This window comes from Puma concolor, chromosome B3 (genome assembly GCF_028749965.1).
Source record: "Puma concolor isolate L17-30 chromosome B3, mPumCon1.1.hap2, whole genome shotgun sequence".
NCBI lineage: Eukaryota > Metazoa > Chordata > Mammalia > Carnivora > Felidae > Puma > Puma concolor.
In genome coordinates, this window is record NC_141672.1 from 93,936,136 (window position 1) to 93,948,895 (window position 12,760).

At 37.7% G+C, this 12,760-nt stretch overlaps 1 long non-coding RNA gene across 2 annotated transcripts; it reads right to left on the minus strand.

Annotated features, from left to right (window-relative positions):
* Positions 1-762: 762 nt before the first annotated feature.
* Positions 763-12,223, minus strand: LOC147580214 (uncharacterized). Of its 2 annotated transcripts, XR_015251904.1 has the most exons (3): positions 12,073-12,223; positions 6,162-6,270; positions 763-1,541 (listed from the first exon to the last, which is right to left on the minus strand). It is a non-coding gene; the product is annotated as an uncharacterized LOC147580214 (long non-coding RNA). The 2 variants fall into 2 exon arrangements; XR_015251903.1 differs by lacking the exon at positions 12,073-12,223 and having other exon boundaries at positions 6,162-7,501.
* Between the last annotated feature and the right edge of the window lie 537 nt (positions 12,224-12,760).

Sequence of the window (12,760 nt, forward strand, 5' to 3'; positions counted from 1 at the left end):
TAGATTTTGTCAGAAAAGGCAACCTGTTAATTATTCTGAGGGACTTACAGACAAACCTCTTTTTTTTTTCTTTTTTTTAAGTCTTATGGTGCCTGATGAGGGACAGAAGCAGAAAAATGTTCACCTTTGGCTCCAAAGGCTGACCTATAGCTTGCATAGTTTCAATAAGTGTCAAATATGTGCTGGTTGCTATATTCTTAAAGGGTCTCGTGACTGCCTGTACATCTCACCAATAGTTAATATTGAACTAAGTGATAAGCACCAGAAAAATCTTGCAAAAGTAGTTTTATGAGTAGAGATTAGAAGAAGACATTTATGTTCTGATACTCCCTGCATGTTCCCTCCCCCTTGAGCACTAAACATATAACCACCAGCTTCACACAGCAAAAATGCAGCCTTTTCTGCCTGTGGGTCCAGTCCCTGCGCTACTTAAATAAACTTACTGAGTTTATACATCTCAAGAATTCTTCCTTGGCCATCGTACTCCATTACCCACCCCCCCGCACCGCCCCCCAACACTGCCCATACCCATATGTGTTTGGCTCTAAAATCTTTGAAGACTTCCTCCAAGAACAACAAAATTTTTCATTTCTTCTAAGGAAGCCTCTTAGGTTAACCTTACATATTCTGATTTGGGGCATGTTCAGCATTTCTTCTGTTACTCATTTTTGTTTTGGAGTGGGCAAAAACATGGAAATAATTTGATTTGCTCCAAGGAAAAGGGCTTTGAAAATAAACTTCATACAATATTTATTCAGGAGATGACTTGAAGAAGATAAATTGCTTTTATTAGGTAGGACATCTAGAAAGTGGCTCTCATCACTGATCTAGACATTACATATTTGTCATTGTACATCAGTTCTTTCCAATGTAGGAGATACCATTTAGGGAGGAATATTTTCCAAAAGCCCTCCAGCCCTTCTCTTATCATATTGTCCAGAACTGAGTCATATGCCCATCCTAAACCAATCCCTGGCAATAGGAATTGGGGCCAATGTACTTAGCTCATGCTAAACATGAGTTAGCTCTTCAGTAGGGACAGCGTCTTGAGGGAAAGGAACAGACACATTCTGCCAAGAAAAAAGAAGTGGGTGATAATGTTGTGTACACAGTCAACATATCCCTATTTTTTGGATGTGGAATCTAGGCTCCCTGGCAAGTGATGTAATAGATTCAAGCCATCTTTGATCCTAATCACTTCCTCATTATTCTAACCTGAGAAAAGCATGGTTTGCACTAACTGGATTGGAGCTATGCAGCACAGACCTAATCTGGTTTTAAAAAGGCATCTCTTTAGGACAGTGCAATAACTCCTAACCACTTTTAGTACACAGGCCTCTTATCAATGATACAGCAGCATCTACATATATTTTCAGGGAAAGAAGCAGCATCAGTGTTAGAGATATATATGGTTTAGGTTTATGGACAATGCTTGGTGAACATCTGGGTTCATAGCCACCTTAAAGTAATCCCACCGCCACTCTGGATACTTGCTCAGCTGCGCGAGAGTCCTTCCGTAAGCCCCTTCGTTTCTTTCTCATCTGTAAAATGAAGATAAAAACATCTACTTTGAAAGGCTGTTGGAAGGATGAGGACAAAAGTATACGTACAGAGTACTATGATAATTGGCCCATTATAGACACCCAAAAACCATATGATATTACTTGTGTTTACACATAGCCTAAACCTTAAGAAAACTGACAGGTGAGAATCTGGAAAAACTTTTAACCAATTACAACAGAGATTGGAACTCATGGGAATATCAGAAAGCATCATTATGTGAATAGTTGAGCATCCAAGAACCAAAGTAACTGTTTAATGAACAAAGTCTTGCTAGAGACTTTGCAGGGTAGATTGTGAAATTGCACCATATTGTACAAAAATATCCAGAAAAACTGGCAATCAATGAAACCATTAATACCTATAGAGCCATTGTGATCATGCATGAACTGGGTTCACCCTCTGTTCTTATAAAATGAACTGTTCCTGGAGTTCATAGGATTGGGGAAATACAGGAAGCAGAATTTGGTCTAGTACATTATGTACACAACATGATTAATGAAACTGTGAAATCAACTTTGTTGTGAGGAGACAAAATCTTTCAAACAAGGACTATGCCTGAATCAAAACAAAAATAATTTTAAAAACCACATTTTTGTCGGTTCTATTCAATTTATTCATCAGACATTTTAAATACAAAATTTAATTTGATCTCAAAGTTTCTGTATTATTGCCGAACTTTATAGGAGAAGCCATTCCGTTTATATTATTTTTAAAAATCAAATTTCTCTTTAATGACATTTGCCATTTTGATTTCTAATTAATTTGCTGTCCTGGTCCTCGAGGAAAAATGTTGTTATAATAATATCAAGAAGTTTTAGAATGGCATATTTACTGCTAGGAAATTCCTAAATGTCTTTTTTCTTTTTAGATGAACCATTACTGGTTGAATTTTAAAATTACAAAAAATGGTCCTATTGTATTATAGGTTCTTCGGTTGTGTTGGTGAATTCCTGGTTGCAAAATAACTTCCACATAATGTCCTATTCCATAAACCTCCATTAAAGAATAAAAGCTATTTTTTTTTCCCCCTACATCCTACGAAGAAGGCGAGTTAAACTGATTTCACATGTGGAGAAGCCTGCTGAACTCATTTTCCTTCTTGGGAGCATAGGGAAGGAGGAGAAGGAGAGGGAAAAGGAAAGAAATCTCCTTTACAATAAATTCCAGCTCACCCATAAGCCAAGCGAAATAAAGACAGTAGAGGGATTAGGACTGTTTGGACTCTCGAGTAAAAAAAAGTAAAAAGACCTAGATGAAATCAGTTCCTTAGGTGGGGCAAATGGAAGATGTTAACAATAGAGGAATCTGAGTGAGGGGTATATGGTGACTGACTATACTATATTTGCAACTTTTTTTTTTTTTTTATAAATCTGTAACTATTTTAAGTGAAATTTATTAAACAAACAAAAAAAAAAGTCCTGCGTGTGACCCTTCTGGCTCTTCCACATGTCAACTGTGTTAAACTTGAGCAAAACATTTAACCCCTCTAAGCCTCAAATTTCATTGATCCAAAAAATGACCATATGGAGCCTACTTCAAAAGACTGTACTGAGGATTAAATGAGCTAATGAAGTGCTGGACACAACACTCAGCATGAAGTTAGTGTCTGCAAAGTAATTATCATCATTAATGTGTGCCCATCAAAGGGCTGGGCATTGCAGTATTCAATGGAAGGCACAACCACTAAAAAGCACCGTGTCCTCGTTTCTTCCTGACTTCTCAATACGTGTAGATGGAACAATAATCTTCACAATCACCTAGGTTCTAAAACCCCTTTCGGTGCTTCTCTTTCCCTTGATCTTGCATTCAATCAGGCAGCAGGTCCTGTTAAACCTACTGCCGTGCTCTTCTCAATCTTGTCACCTCTTCACTCCAACCACTGGCTCCTGTCTATCTGTACCAAGATATCATCTTCCTGGCTTTCCTGCCTATTTCCTCTGTTCCTCCAAGCCCTCCTGCAGCATGGTCTCACTAATCTCTCTACATCATGCTACCTAACCTTCAGTAACTCTCCATTTTCAATGAACCGAATTTCTCATTCTTTGCTTTGGCATTCAGGGCCACCCATGATCTAGCCTCAATCTACCTTTCCAGCTGTTTTTCCCACTACTCCCCTTCATACACCCTTAGATCTAATTTACCCAAATCATCAACTAGTCGTGAGACATGCCTGAATCTTTTTTTTTTTTTTTTTAATTTTTTTTTTCAACGTTTATTTATTTTTGGGACAGAGAGAGACAGAGCATGAACGGGGAAGGGGCAGAGAGAGAGGGAGACACAGAATCGGTAACAGGCTCCAGGCTCTGAGCCATCAGCCCAGAGCCCGACGCGGGGCTCGAACTCACGGACCGCGAGATCATGACCTGGCTGAAGTCAGACGCCAACCGACTGCGCCACCCAGGCGCCCCTGGACATGCCTGAATCTTAATAGCAGACACTGAGACCCAGAGACACTAAGAAAATAGCCAAAGGTCACAGAATTTATAGCAAAGCAGATTTTCAGTCATTGATGGCATTGTAAATTAATACGTGGGGAGTATTCAACGTCTGCCAACATACAGCAGCGATGGAAAAAAATCAAAAGACAAGATATTAAAAACCAATGTATCTCTGAGGACTTGAAAAGTAAGGTTTCACCTGTTCTGGATCCAAAAGTAGTACAGGTGGCCAGGAGTTCTCCAGAGTATCAAGGATTACAAGTGTCCTACCTAAAGTGGAGAAAGGTAAAGCTAACTATTTAAACTAGTAACCCAGGGAGAGCTCCCTTAGCCCAGGGTGACTGAAAACAACAATCACTGCCTGAGGCCACCACTTATATACAAACTATGTACCTAGAGAGCCTGGAGGATACAGACATAGCCTTGTGGCCAACTTGCCTGCTGGCTCAGTAACTGCATTGAGGATACCCCTAATGGACCAGAAACCACCTATGTGACACCTGCTCCTGAACTGGGGAAACACGGGGCCAGGCAGAGGCAACCACAAAAATCTAGACAGGGCGGATGGAGAGAACTCAGAAGGAAGAAAAAAAACGTCATCTTCAGTGTTATACCACAAACTAGAATTACATACACATGGGGAAATGAATTCCATGAAAGGTAATAAAAGTTAACAATTTGGATAGAACCTCACTCCCAAGTGACATCAATAACTACCCTAGAAGTAACCTTAAGTATTTTTAAGTCCTAAAAATAGAAATAGAATCTATTTTTTAAAAATTACTAAACAAGGGGTGCCTGGGTGGTTCAGTTGGTTAAGCCTCCGGCTCTTGGTTTCGGCCCAGGTCATGATTCCCAGCATCATGGGATTGAGCGCCGCGTCAGGCTCTGTGCTGAGCATAGAGCCTGTTTGGGATTCTCAATCTCTCTCCTTTGTCCTCGCCCCTCCCCTGCTCACACATGTACTGTCTCTGAAAAGATTTCTAAACAAAATAAGCAGAAATTACACAAAAAGTATAGGTACATACACCAGAAATTCTGGGCGTGAAATTAAAAACTCCATAAATGGAATACACAAAGAGTTAGCAAACCGGACCACCCTGAGGAATTCCATGAGAGACACAGATAAAAATATACAAAAGAACAACTAAGAGACACAGAGAATGAGGTTATGTTTAATGAGACTTCCTGAAGCAGAGAATATATGAAATGGTGAAGCTATATTCAATTTCTTCAATTCTTCACCCAAATGTTACCATGTCAGTGTGATCTACCCCCACTATTCCATTTAAACTCGTGACCACCTCTCTATCACTCCTCCTTTCCCTTACCTGACCTGAGTTTTCTCCATAGCATTTACCAGCCTCTAACATACTCCATAAATTATGTATATTAACTGTCTCTCCCGACTACAATATGAGAGCTATGAGGATAAAACTCATCTGTTTTGGTAAGTGCTATATTCCCTTAAAACATTAAAGAAGCAATTGTTACACATTGTAAAAATGTAGTGAATGAAATTTAATGGCTGAATATTTTTCATAATGGAAGAAAATCAGCGAGCCCTTGGTTTGAAGGTGAACAACAAAAACCTAAAAAAAAATGTTATCACACATTATGACAATTGGAGCGGTTTGAATTTAAATAGTGTTTATGTTTATCAATATACAATTTCTTAAATATGACAACTGTATTTATGTAGCAAAATGTCTTTGTTCTTAGGAGATGCATTCTTGAGTATTTGATGATGAATAGTCATGGTGCCTGCAACTAACTTTCATAGTTAAGAGAAAAAACATAAATTACACATATGCATGTGTGTATATTTACAAATAAATATAGAGCAAATGTAGAAACCTAACGATTGGTAAATATAAATGAAGACTATACAGGTGCTTATTTTCTATGGATTATAAAGTTTTTCAAGATAACAAATTTTCAAGATAACATTAAGGAAAAATTAGTACATAGAAAAGAACTTAGCAGAATAGATAAAAATAAGAGAACTTCTGGGAGAGTAAGATACCAACAGTTCCTCTCCTCCCCACAAAGCAACTATAACACTAGAAAAAAAGATAGTCAAAAACCACCTTTTCAGGGCTCTGGAAATAAACAAAAGGGAAATAACAACTTGAAAAGGAGACTCTGAGGCATTCTTACCTGGGGCTATTTCCATTTTCCTTTCCAGCTTGATAAGGTGGGTAATGCTAACAGGACAGGGATGGCAGTGAAAACTAACAGTTCCTCTTCCAGGGTGGGCTCACCGGATCTGGAGTGGAAGGCAAGAAGTGCATACCCAGTGGTATTGTTAGTAAAAACAGGAAAGTTAGAGGGACAAAAAAAAAAAAAAGGTGCATAGTTCAGCTTGCCTGAGATTATGGTCCCATGTGAGACTTGAATCCAGCAGACTAACGAAAAAATTAGCAAGAAGACTGCAAATGAGGGGCTAAATATGCTCTCTGCACATCTGTGCCTGAGCAGGAGGCTGCATGCATATATAAGGAAGATTTAAAGGGCCTAAGCTCTCCACATATCCCTGGGCTGACAGAGAGGGTGAACACATGTCACAAGACCTGGGAAGGCTCAGGGGGGAGTAAAAGTGGGGGAAGACCAAAAAAAACTTGCCTGAACTTGGAATGCATACCTCATACACCTACAGATACATCAGGAGAGGACAGATCTACTGACTTAAGGCTTTTGACTACAATCTCTGACTAACCATTGGATGACCACTCAACTATAGATATGTAGGGGCATCCTCTAAAAGAGCCAGGCTCAAAAACTAAAACTACAAACTAAAATAACTGAGCAGAGAAATCAGCAGACACATGGCAGGAGAGAGATTTTTCAGATTAAGTCCAGGCAAATTACAAAGCAAACAAATTAACAATAACAACAAAAGCAGCAACAACCGTCAGGGGAACTAATGTCAAATCTGGAGTTGCTATACTATGTTACATAATATCTCCAATTTTCAACAAATGTGTGAAGCATATAAAAAAAAAATAAAGTGTGACCCATATTCAAGAAAAAAACCATCAAGAGAAACTATGTTTGTGTTCAGATGTTGAATTTAATGAGTAAAGACTATAACTCACAGAAGAACATACACTGCATGATTCTACACAGATGAGATATCTCAAACAGTCAAACTCATAGAAACAGAGAGAATGGTCATTGACAGGAGGAAGAAATGGGGAGTTGCTGTTCAACGGGTATACAATTTTAGTTATGCAAGATGATTAAGTACTAGACATCTGCTGTAGAACCTTGTGCTTATAGTTAACAATACTGTATTGTGCACTTAAATAACTGTTCATAGATCTCATGTTAAATGTCCATACCACAATAAGAAAAAAGGACTACAAAGCAACTATTATAAATTTGTTTAAAAACTTAAAGGGAACAATGATTAAAGACTTAAAAGGAAATATGACAGGGGCACCTGGGAGGCTCAGTCGGTTAAGCGTCCGACTTTGGCTCAGGTCATGATCTCGCGGTTTTGTAAGTTCGAGCCCCGTATGGGGCTCTGTGCTGACAACTCAGATCCTGGAGCCTGCTGCGGATTCTGTGTCTCCCTCTCTCTCTGCCCCTTCCCCACTTGTGCTCTGTCTCTCTATCAAAAATAAATAAAATGTGGGGCGCCTCGGTGGCGCCGTCGGTTAAGCGCCCGACTTCAGCCAGGTCACGATCTCGCGGTCCGTGAGTTCGAGCCCCGCGTTAGGCTCTGGGCTGATGGCTCAGAGCCTGGAGCCTGTTTCCGATTCTGTGTCTCCCTCTCTCTCTGCCCCTCCCCTGTTCATGCTCTGTCTCTCTCTGTCCCAAAAATAAATAAAAACGTTAAAAATTAAAATAAATAAATAAATAAACAAATAAATAAACAAATAAATAAATAAATAAATAAAATGTTAAAAAAAAATTAAAGGAAATAAATATGACAGTAAATCAACAGAGAATCTCAAAAAAAAAAAAAAAACCCAGCTCTTATTAAAAAGAATCTATGAGATAGCAGCACTCTCAACAATAGCCAAATTATGGAAAGAGCCTAAATGTCCATCAACTGATGAATGGATAAAGAAATTGTGGTTTATATACACAATGGAATACTACGTGGCAATGAGAAAAAATGAAATATGGCCTTTTGTAGCAACGTGGATGGAACTGGAGAGTGTGATGCTAAGTGAAATAAGCCATACAGAGAAAGACAGATACCATATGGTTTCACTCTTAAGTGGATCCTGAGAAACTTAACAGGAACCCATGGGGGAGGGGAAGGAAAAAAAAAAAAAGAGGTTAGAGTGGGAGAGAGCCAAAGCATAAGAGACTGTTGAGAACTGAGAACAAACTAAGGGTTGATGGGGGGTGGGAGGGAGGAGAGGGTGGGTGATGGGTATTGAGGAGGGCACCTTTTGGGATGAGCACTGGGTGTTGTATGGAAACCAATTTGACAATAAATTTCATATCTAAATAAAAAAAAAAAAAGAATCTATGAGAATTCTAGAGTCAAAAACAGTAACTGAAAATTCCTAGACAGGAATTTTTTATCCAATTTAAAACACAAGATAATAACAATTGAAGAAATATGGACAGAGCCTCCAAGACCTGTGGCACAGCACCAAGGGTATCAATATACCTAAGGACCCCAGAAAGGGGCAGAGAAAATAATAAAAGAACAATGATTTAAAAAAACCCTAATTTGATAAAAATATTAATATACAAATCCCTGAATCTCAACAGACCCCAAGTAGTTTCAATAGAACAAATGCACACCTAGACATACAGTGCTCAAACCATTGACAGCCAAAGAGAAAATTTTAAAAGCAGCAGGAGAAAAACAACTCATCACAAACAGGAAAACAATGGTGGCCCCAAGGCAGGGAAAAGTACTATTTAAAGTGTGGGGTGGACGTGAGGAGTGCTGGTGGCAACCAAAAATTCTAAATCCATCAAACTCTATCCTTCAAAAATTAATTTGAAGTATTTTCCAAAATAAAGACTGGCTGAGAGAATTTGTTGTTGGCATACTTATGTGAAACACTAAAAAAAAAGTCCTTTAGATGAAAGGAGATGACGACAGACTTGGTAACCTGAATCCATGGGAAAAAATGAACAGCAGCAGAAACAATAAATATTAAACATACATATTCTTTTATATGTGTGTGTATACATATATATATATATATATATATATATAGCCTCTTTTCTTCTCTTGAATTCTTTAGGAAACATTGTATAAAGCAATAATTATAATTATATTGTGTGGATATAAATATATGTATATGTGTGTGTGTGTATATATATATATATGAAATAAAATATGAATGTAATATATATGACAATTAATAGCACAAAAGAAGGGTAAGGAAATACAACTATGCTGGAACAAAGTACCAGAAGTTAGTCAATATTAATCTGAAGTAGTCTGTAATAAGTTAAGATGCCTATTGTAATACCTACAACAACCACTTAGAAAATGACTTAAAAAATAGTAAAACTTAAGAGTAATTAAAGTGGCGCATGCCCTAATAAACATGTTTAATACAAAATAAGGAGTACAGGAGTAATCCAATAATAAAAAAGACATAAGATATAGAGAAAAGCAAATAGCAAAATGGCACATGTAAAGCCAACCATAATTTTATTAAATTTTATGGACTGAAATACTCCAATCCAAAAGCAAAGCTTATCTGACTATGTGTGTGTGTGTGTGGGGGGGGGGGGGGGGGGAGCAAGATCTAACAACATGCAGACTACCAAAGATCCACTTCAAATTGAAAGACACAAATAGGTTAAAAGGAAAAGGACAAAAAAATATACGCCACATAAGCAGTTTTAAGAGAACTGAAAAGGCTGTATTAATACCAGACAAAATGGAATTTAAGACAAGAAATATCATTAGAGACAAAGAGAGACATTTTATAATAATAAAAGGTCAATACACCAGAAAGACAAACCAAATATAAAGGTATATATGGTTAAAAACAGCCCCAAAATACATGAAGTAAAAACTGACAGAATTGAAAAGAAAAAACAGACAATTTAACAATTATAGTTAGAAATTACAAATGTTCTACTCTCAGTAACTAACAGAACAAGCAAGCAGAAAATCAGCAAGGCTATAGCAGACTTGAGTAACACTGTCACCAACTTGACTTGACATTTTTTAACACTCCACCAAATGAGAGAATATGTATTCTTTTCAGATGAATGTGAAAGAAAGGTTCTCTAGCAAAGACCATATGCTAGCCCATAAAAGAAGTCTCAAAAACTTTGAAAGAACTCAAATCATTCAGAGTTTATTCTCCAACAAATAAATTAAAAATAAACAAATAAATTCAGAAAATACCCAATGCGTGGAAACAAAGTGGCACATTCCTAAATAACCCATAGTTTCAAAAAAGAAGAAATTAGAAAATATTTTGACTAAATGAAAACAAAAACACAACATATCAAAATTTATGAGGTACAGCTTAAGCAGTGCTTAGAGGGAAATTCAGAAGTTGAAATATCTATATTAGAAAAGTAAGGTTTCACATCAATAATCTAAGTTTCCACTTTAACAGTAGACAAAGAATGAATTAAATCTACAGCAAGCAGTAGGAAGGAAACAAAGATCAGAGGGGAAAGAAATCAATGGATTAGGAAACAGAAAAGCAATAAGAAAATCAAAGAAACCAAAAGTTTTTTGGGAAAAATAATCAACAAAATTGGTAAACCTATAGCTAAGCAAAGAAAAAAAGAAAGGTGACATAGAACACCAAAACAGGGATGAAAGACGCGACATCAACAACAACCCAAATTAAAAGGATTATAGAAGAACCAATTTTACACAATTTTTTTTTCAGAAAACCGGGGGAAAATAACTTTCCCACTCATTCACTGAGACCACTATTACCCTTTGACCAAAGCAAGACAAAAATATCACAAGAAAACTAGAGACAAATATCCCATGTGGGATTTCACATGAAAATCCTTAAGTCACTATTAGCAAATAAAATCCAGAAACATATAAAACAGATGAAGCACCACGAAGAAGTAGGACATCTGAGTCTCCAACGCCCTCTATATTCTGACATCACCCTTCAGATTAATGTAAATTAACAGTCGTAGCTTGGCTGTGTAGTCCCTTCATTTGCATACTAATCAATACAAACCTTCATTGGTGGTTGTGTGTAGAGGGTATAAGATAAATCCTATTGAAATTATGGACGTCAAAAAGTTTAAGGATACCATGAAAAAAGCAGAAACCAAGCATTTTTTCCAATTCCAACCTTGATGTTGAGAATGGAGATGTGTGACAATGATTTAAAACCAAGATGAGGGGTGCCTGGGTGGCTCAGTCGGTTAAGCGTCCGACTTTGGCTCAGTCGGTTAAGCGTCCGACTTCGGCTCAGGTCATGATCTCGCGGTCCGTGAGTTCAAGCCCCGCGTTGGGCTCTGTGCTGACAGCTCAGAGCCTGGAGGCTGTTTCAGATTCTGTGTCTCCCTCTCTCTGACCCTCCCCTGTTCATGCTCTCTCTCTGTCTCAAAAATAAATAAATGTTAAAAAAATTTTTTTAAAACCAAGATGAAAAGGTAGGTAAGCAGTGAGCTAGATTTTCAGTTCAATTATATCCAGAGTTTAAAACTATCAATCACCAAACAAATCTACATGAAACATGGTTTAGGGGTTTTCTCAGAATGAGAAAGGAGACACCCCAACTGTTGGAAAAACGGCACTGGGTCTCCAGGAACACAAGTGAGACTTTGAATAGATGGTGTGTTCCTTCCTCCAGCTCATGTTAACACAAGCTCTGAAACCCGGGACTAATTTGGAGGCTTATCTATATCTGGTCAGCAATTCAGGTGACAGTGCTTTCCAACCCTGTGGAAGGTTCACTTCTAGGCTCTTGCTTTTAGAGATGGTTATAAGCAGGAAGATGATAAACCTTGCCATCCATCCATCCAACCACTACCCAACTTAGTCTGGTTAAAAAAAAAATGCACGCAATCAACCCACAAACACAGTCCAGAATACAGTTCAGGGTAAGAGATATGAAGGAAAGCTATAATAAATGTTTTCAAGACGTACTTGCATTCACTGAAAACTTGCATATCCATCTCTAGGAATCTGAAAAAAAATTCATATAGAAACAAAAGTATTTAGGTGGTCATTCATTTCTGCATAGTTTAGTATTATAAGCTTAATTATAACCATTTACACATTCAATGCAATCCCTATCGAAATAACACCAGAATTCTTCACAGAACTAGAACAAACAACCCTAAAATTTGTGTGGAACCAGAAAAAAACCCAAATAGCCAAAGTAATGTTGAAAAAGAAAACCAAAGCTGGAGCCATCACAATTCAGGACTTTAAGCTGTATTGCAAAGCTTTAATCAAGACAGTATGGTCCTGGCACAAAAACAGAAACATAGATCAATAGAACAGAAAAAAGAAACCAGGAATGGACACACAAATGTATAGCCAACTAATCTTTGACAAAGCAGCAAAGAATATCCACTGGAAAAAAAGACCGTCTCTTCAGCAAATGGTGCTGGGAAAACTGGACAGCAACATGCAGAAGAATGAAACTGGACCACTTTTTTACACCATACACAAAAATAAATTCAAAATGGATAAGGACCTAAATGTGAGACAGGAAACCTTCAAAATCCTAGAAGAGAAAACAGGCAGCAACTTCTTTGACCTCAGCTGCTGCAACTTCCTACCAGACGTGTCTCTGGAGGCAAGGGAAATAAAAACAAAAATGAACTAC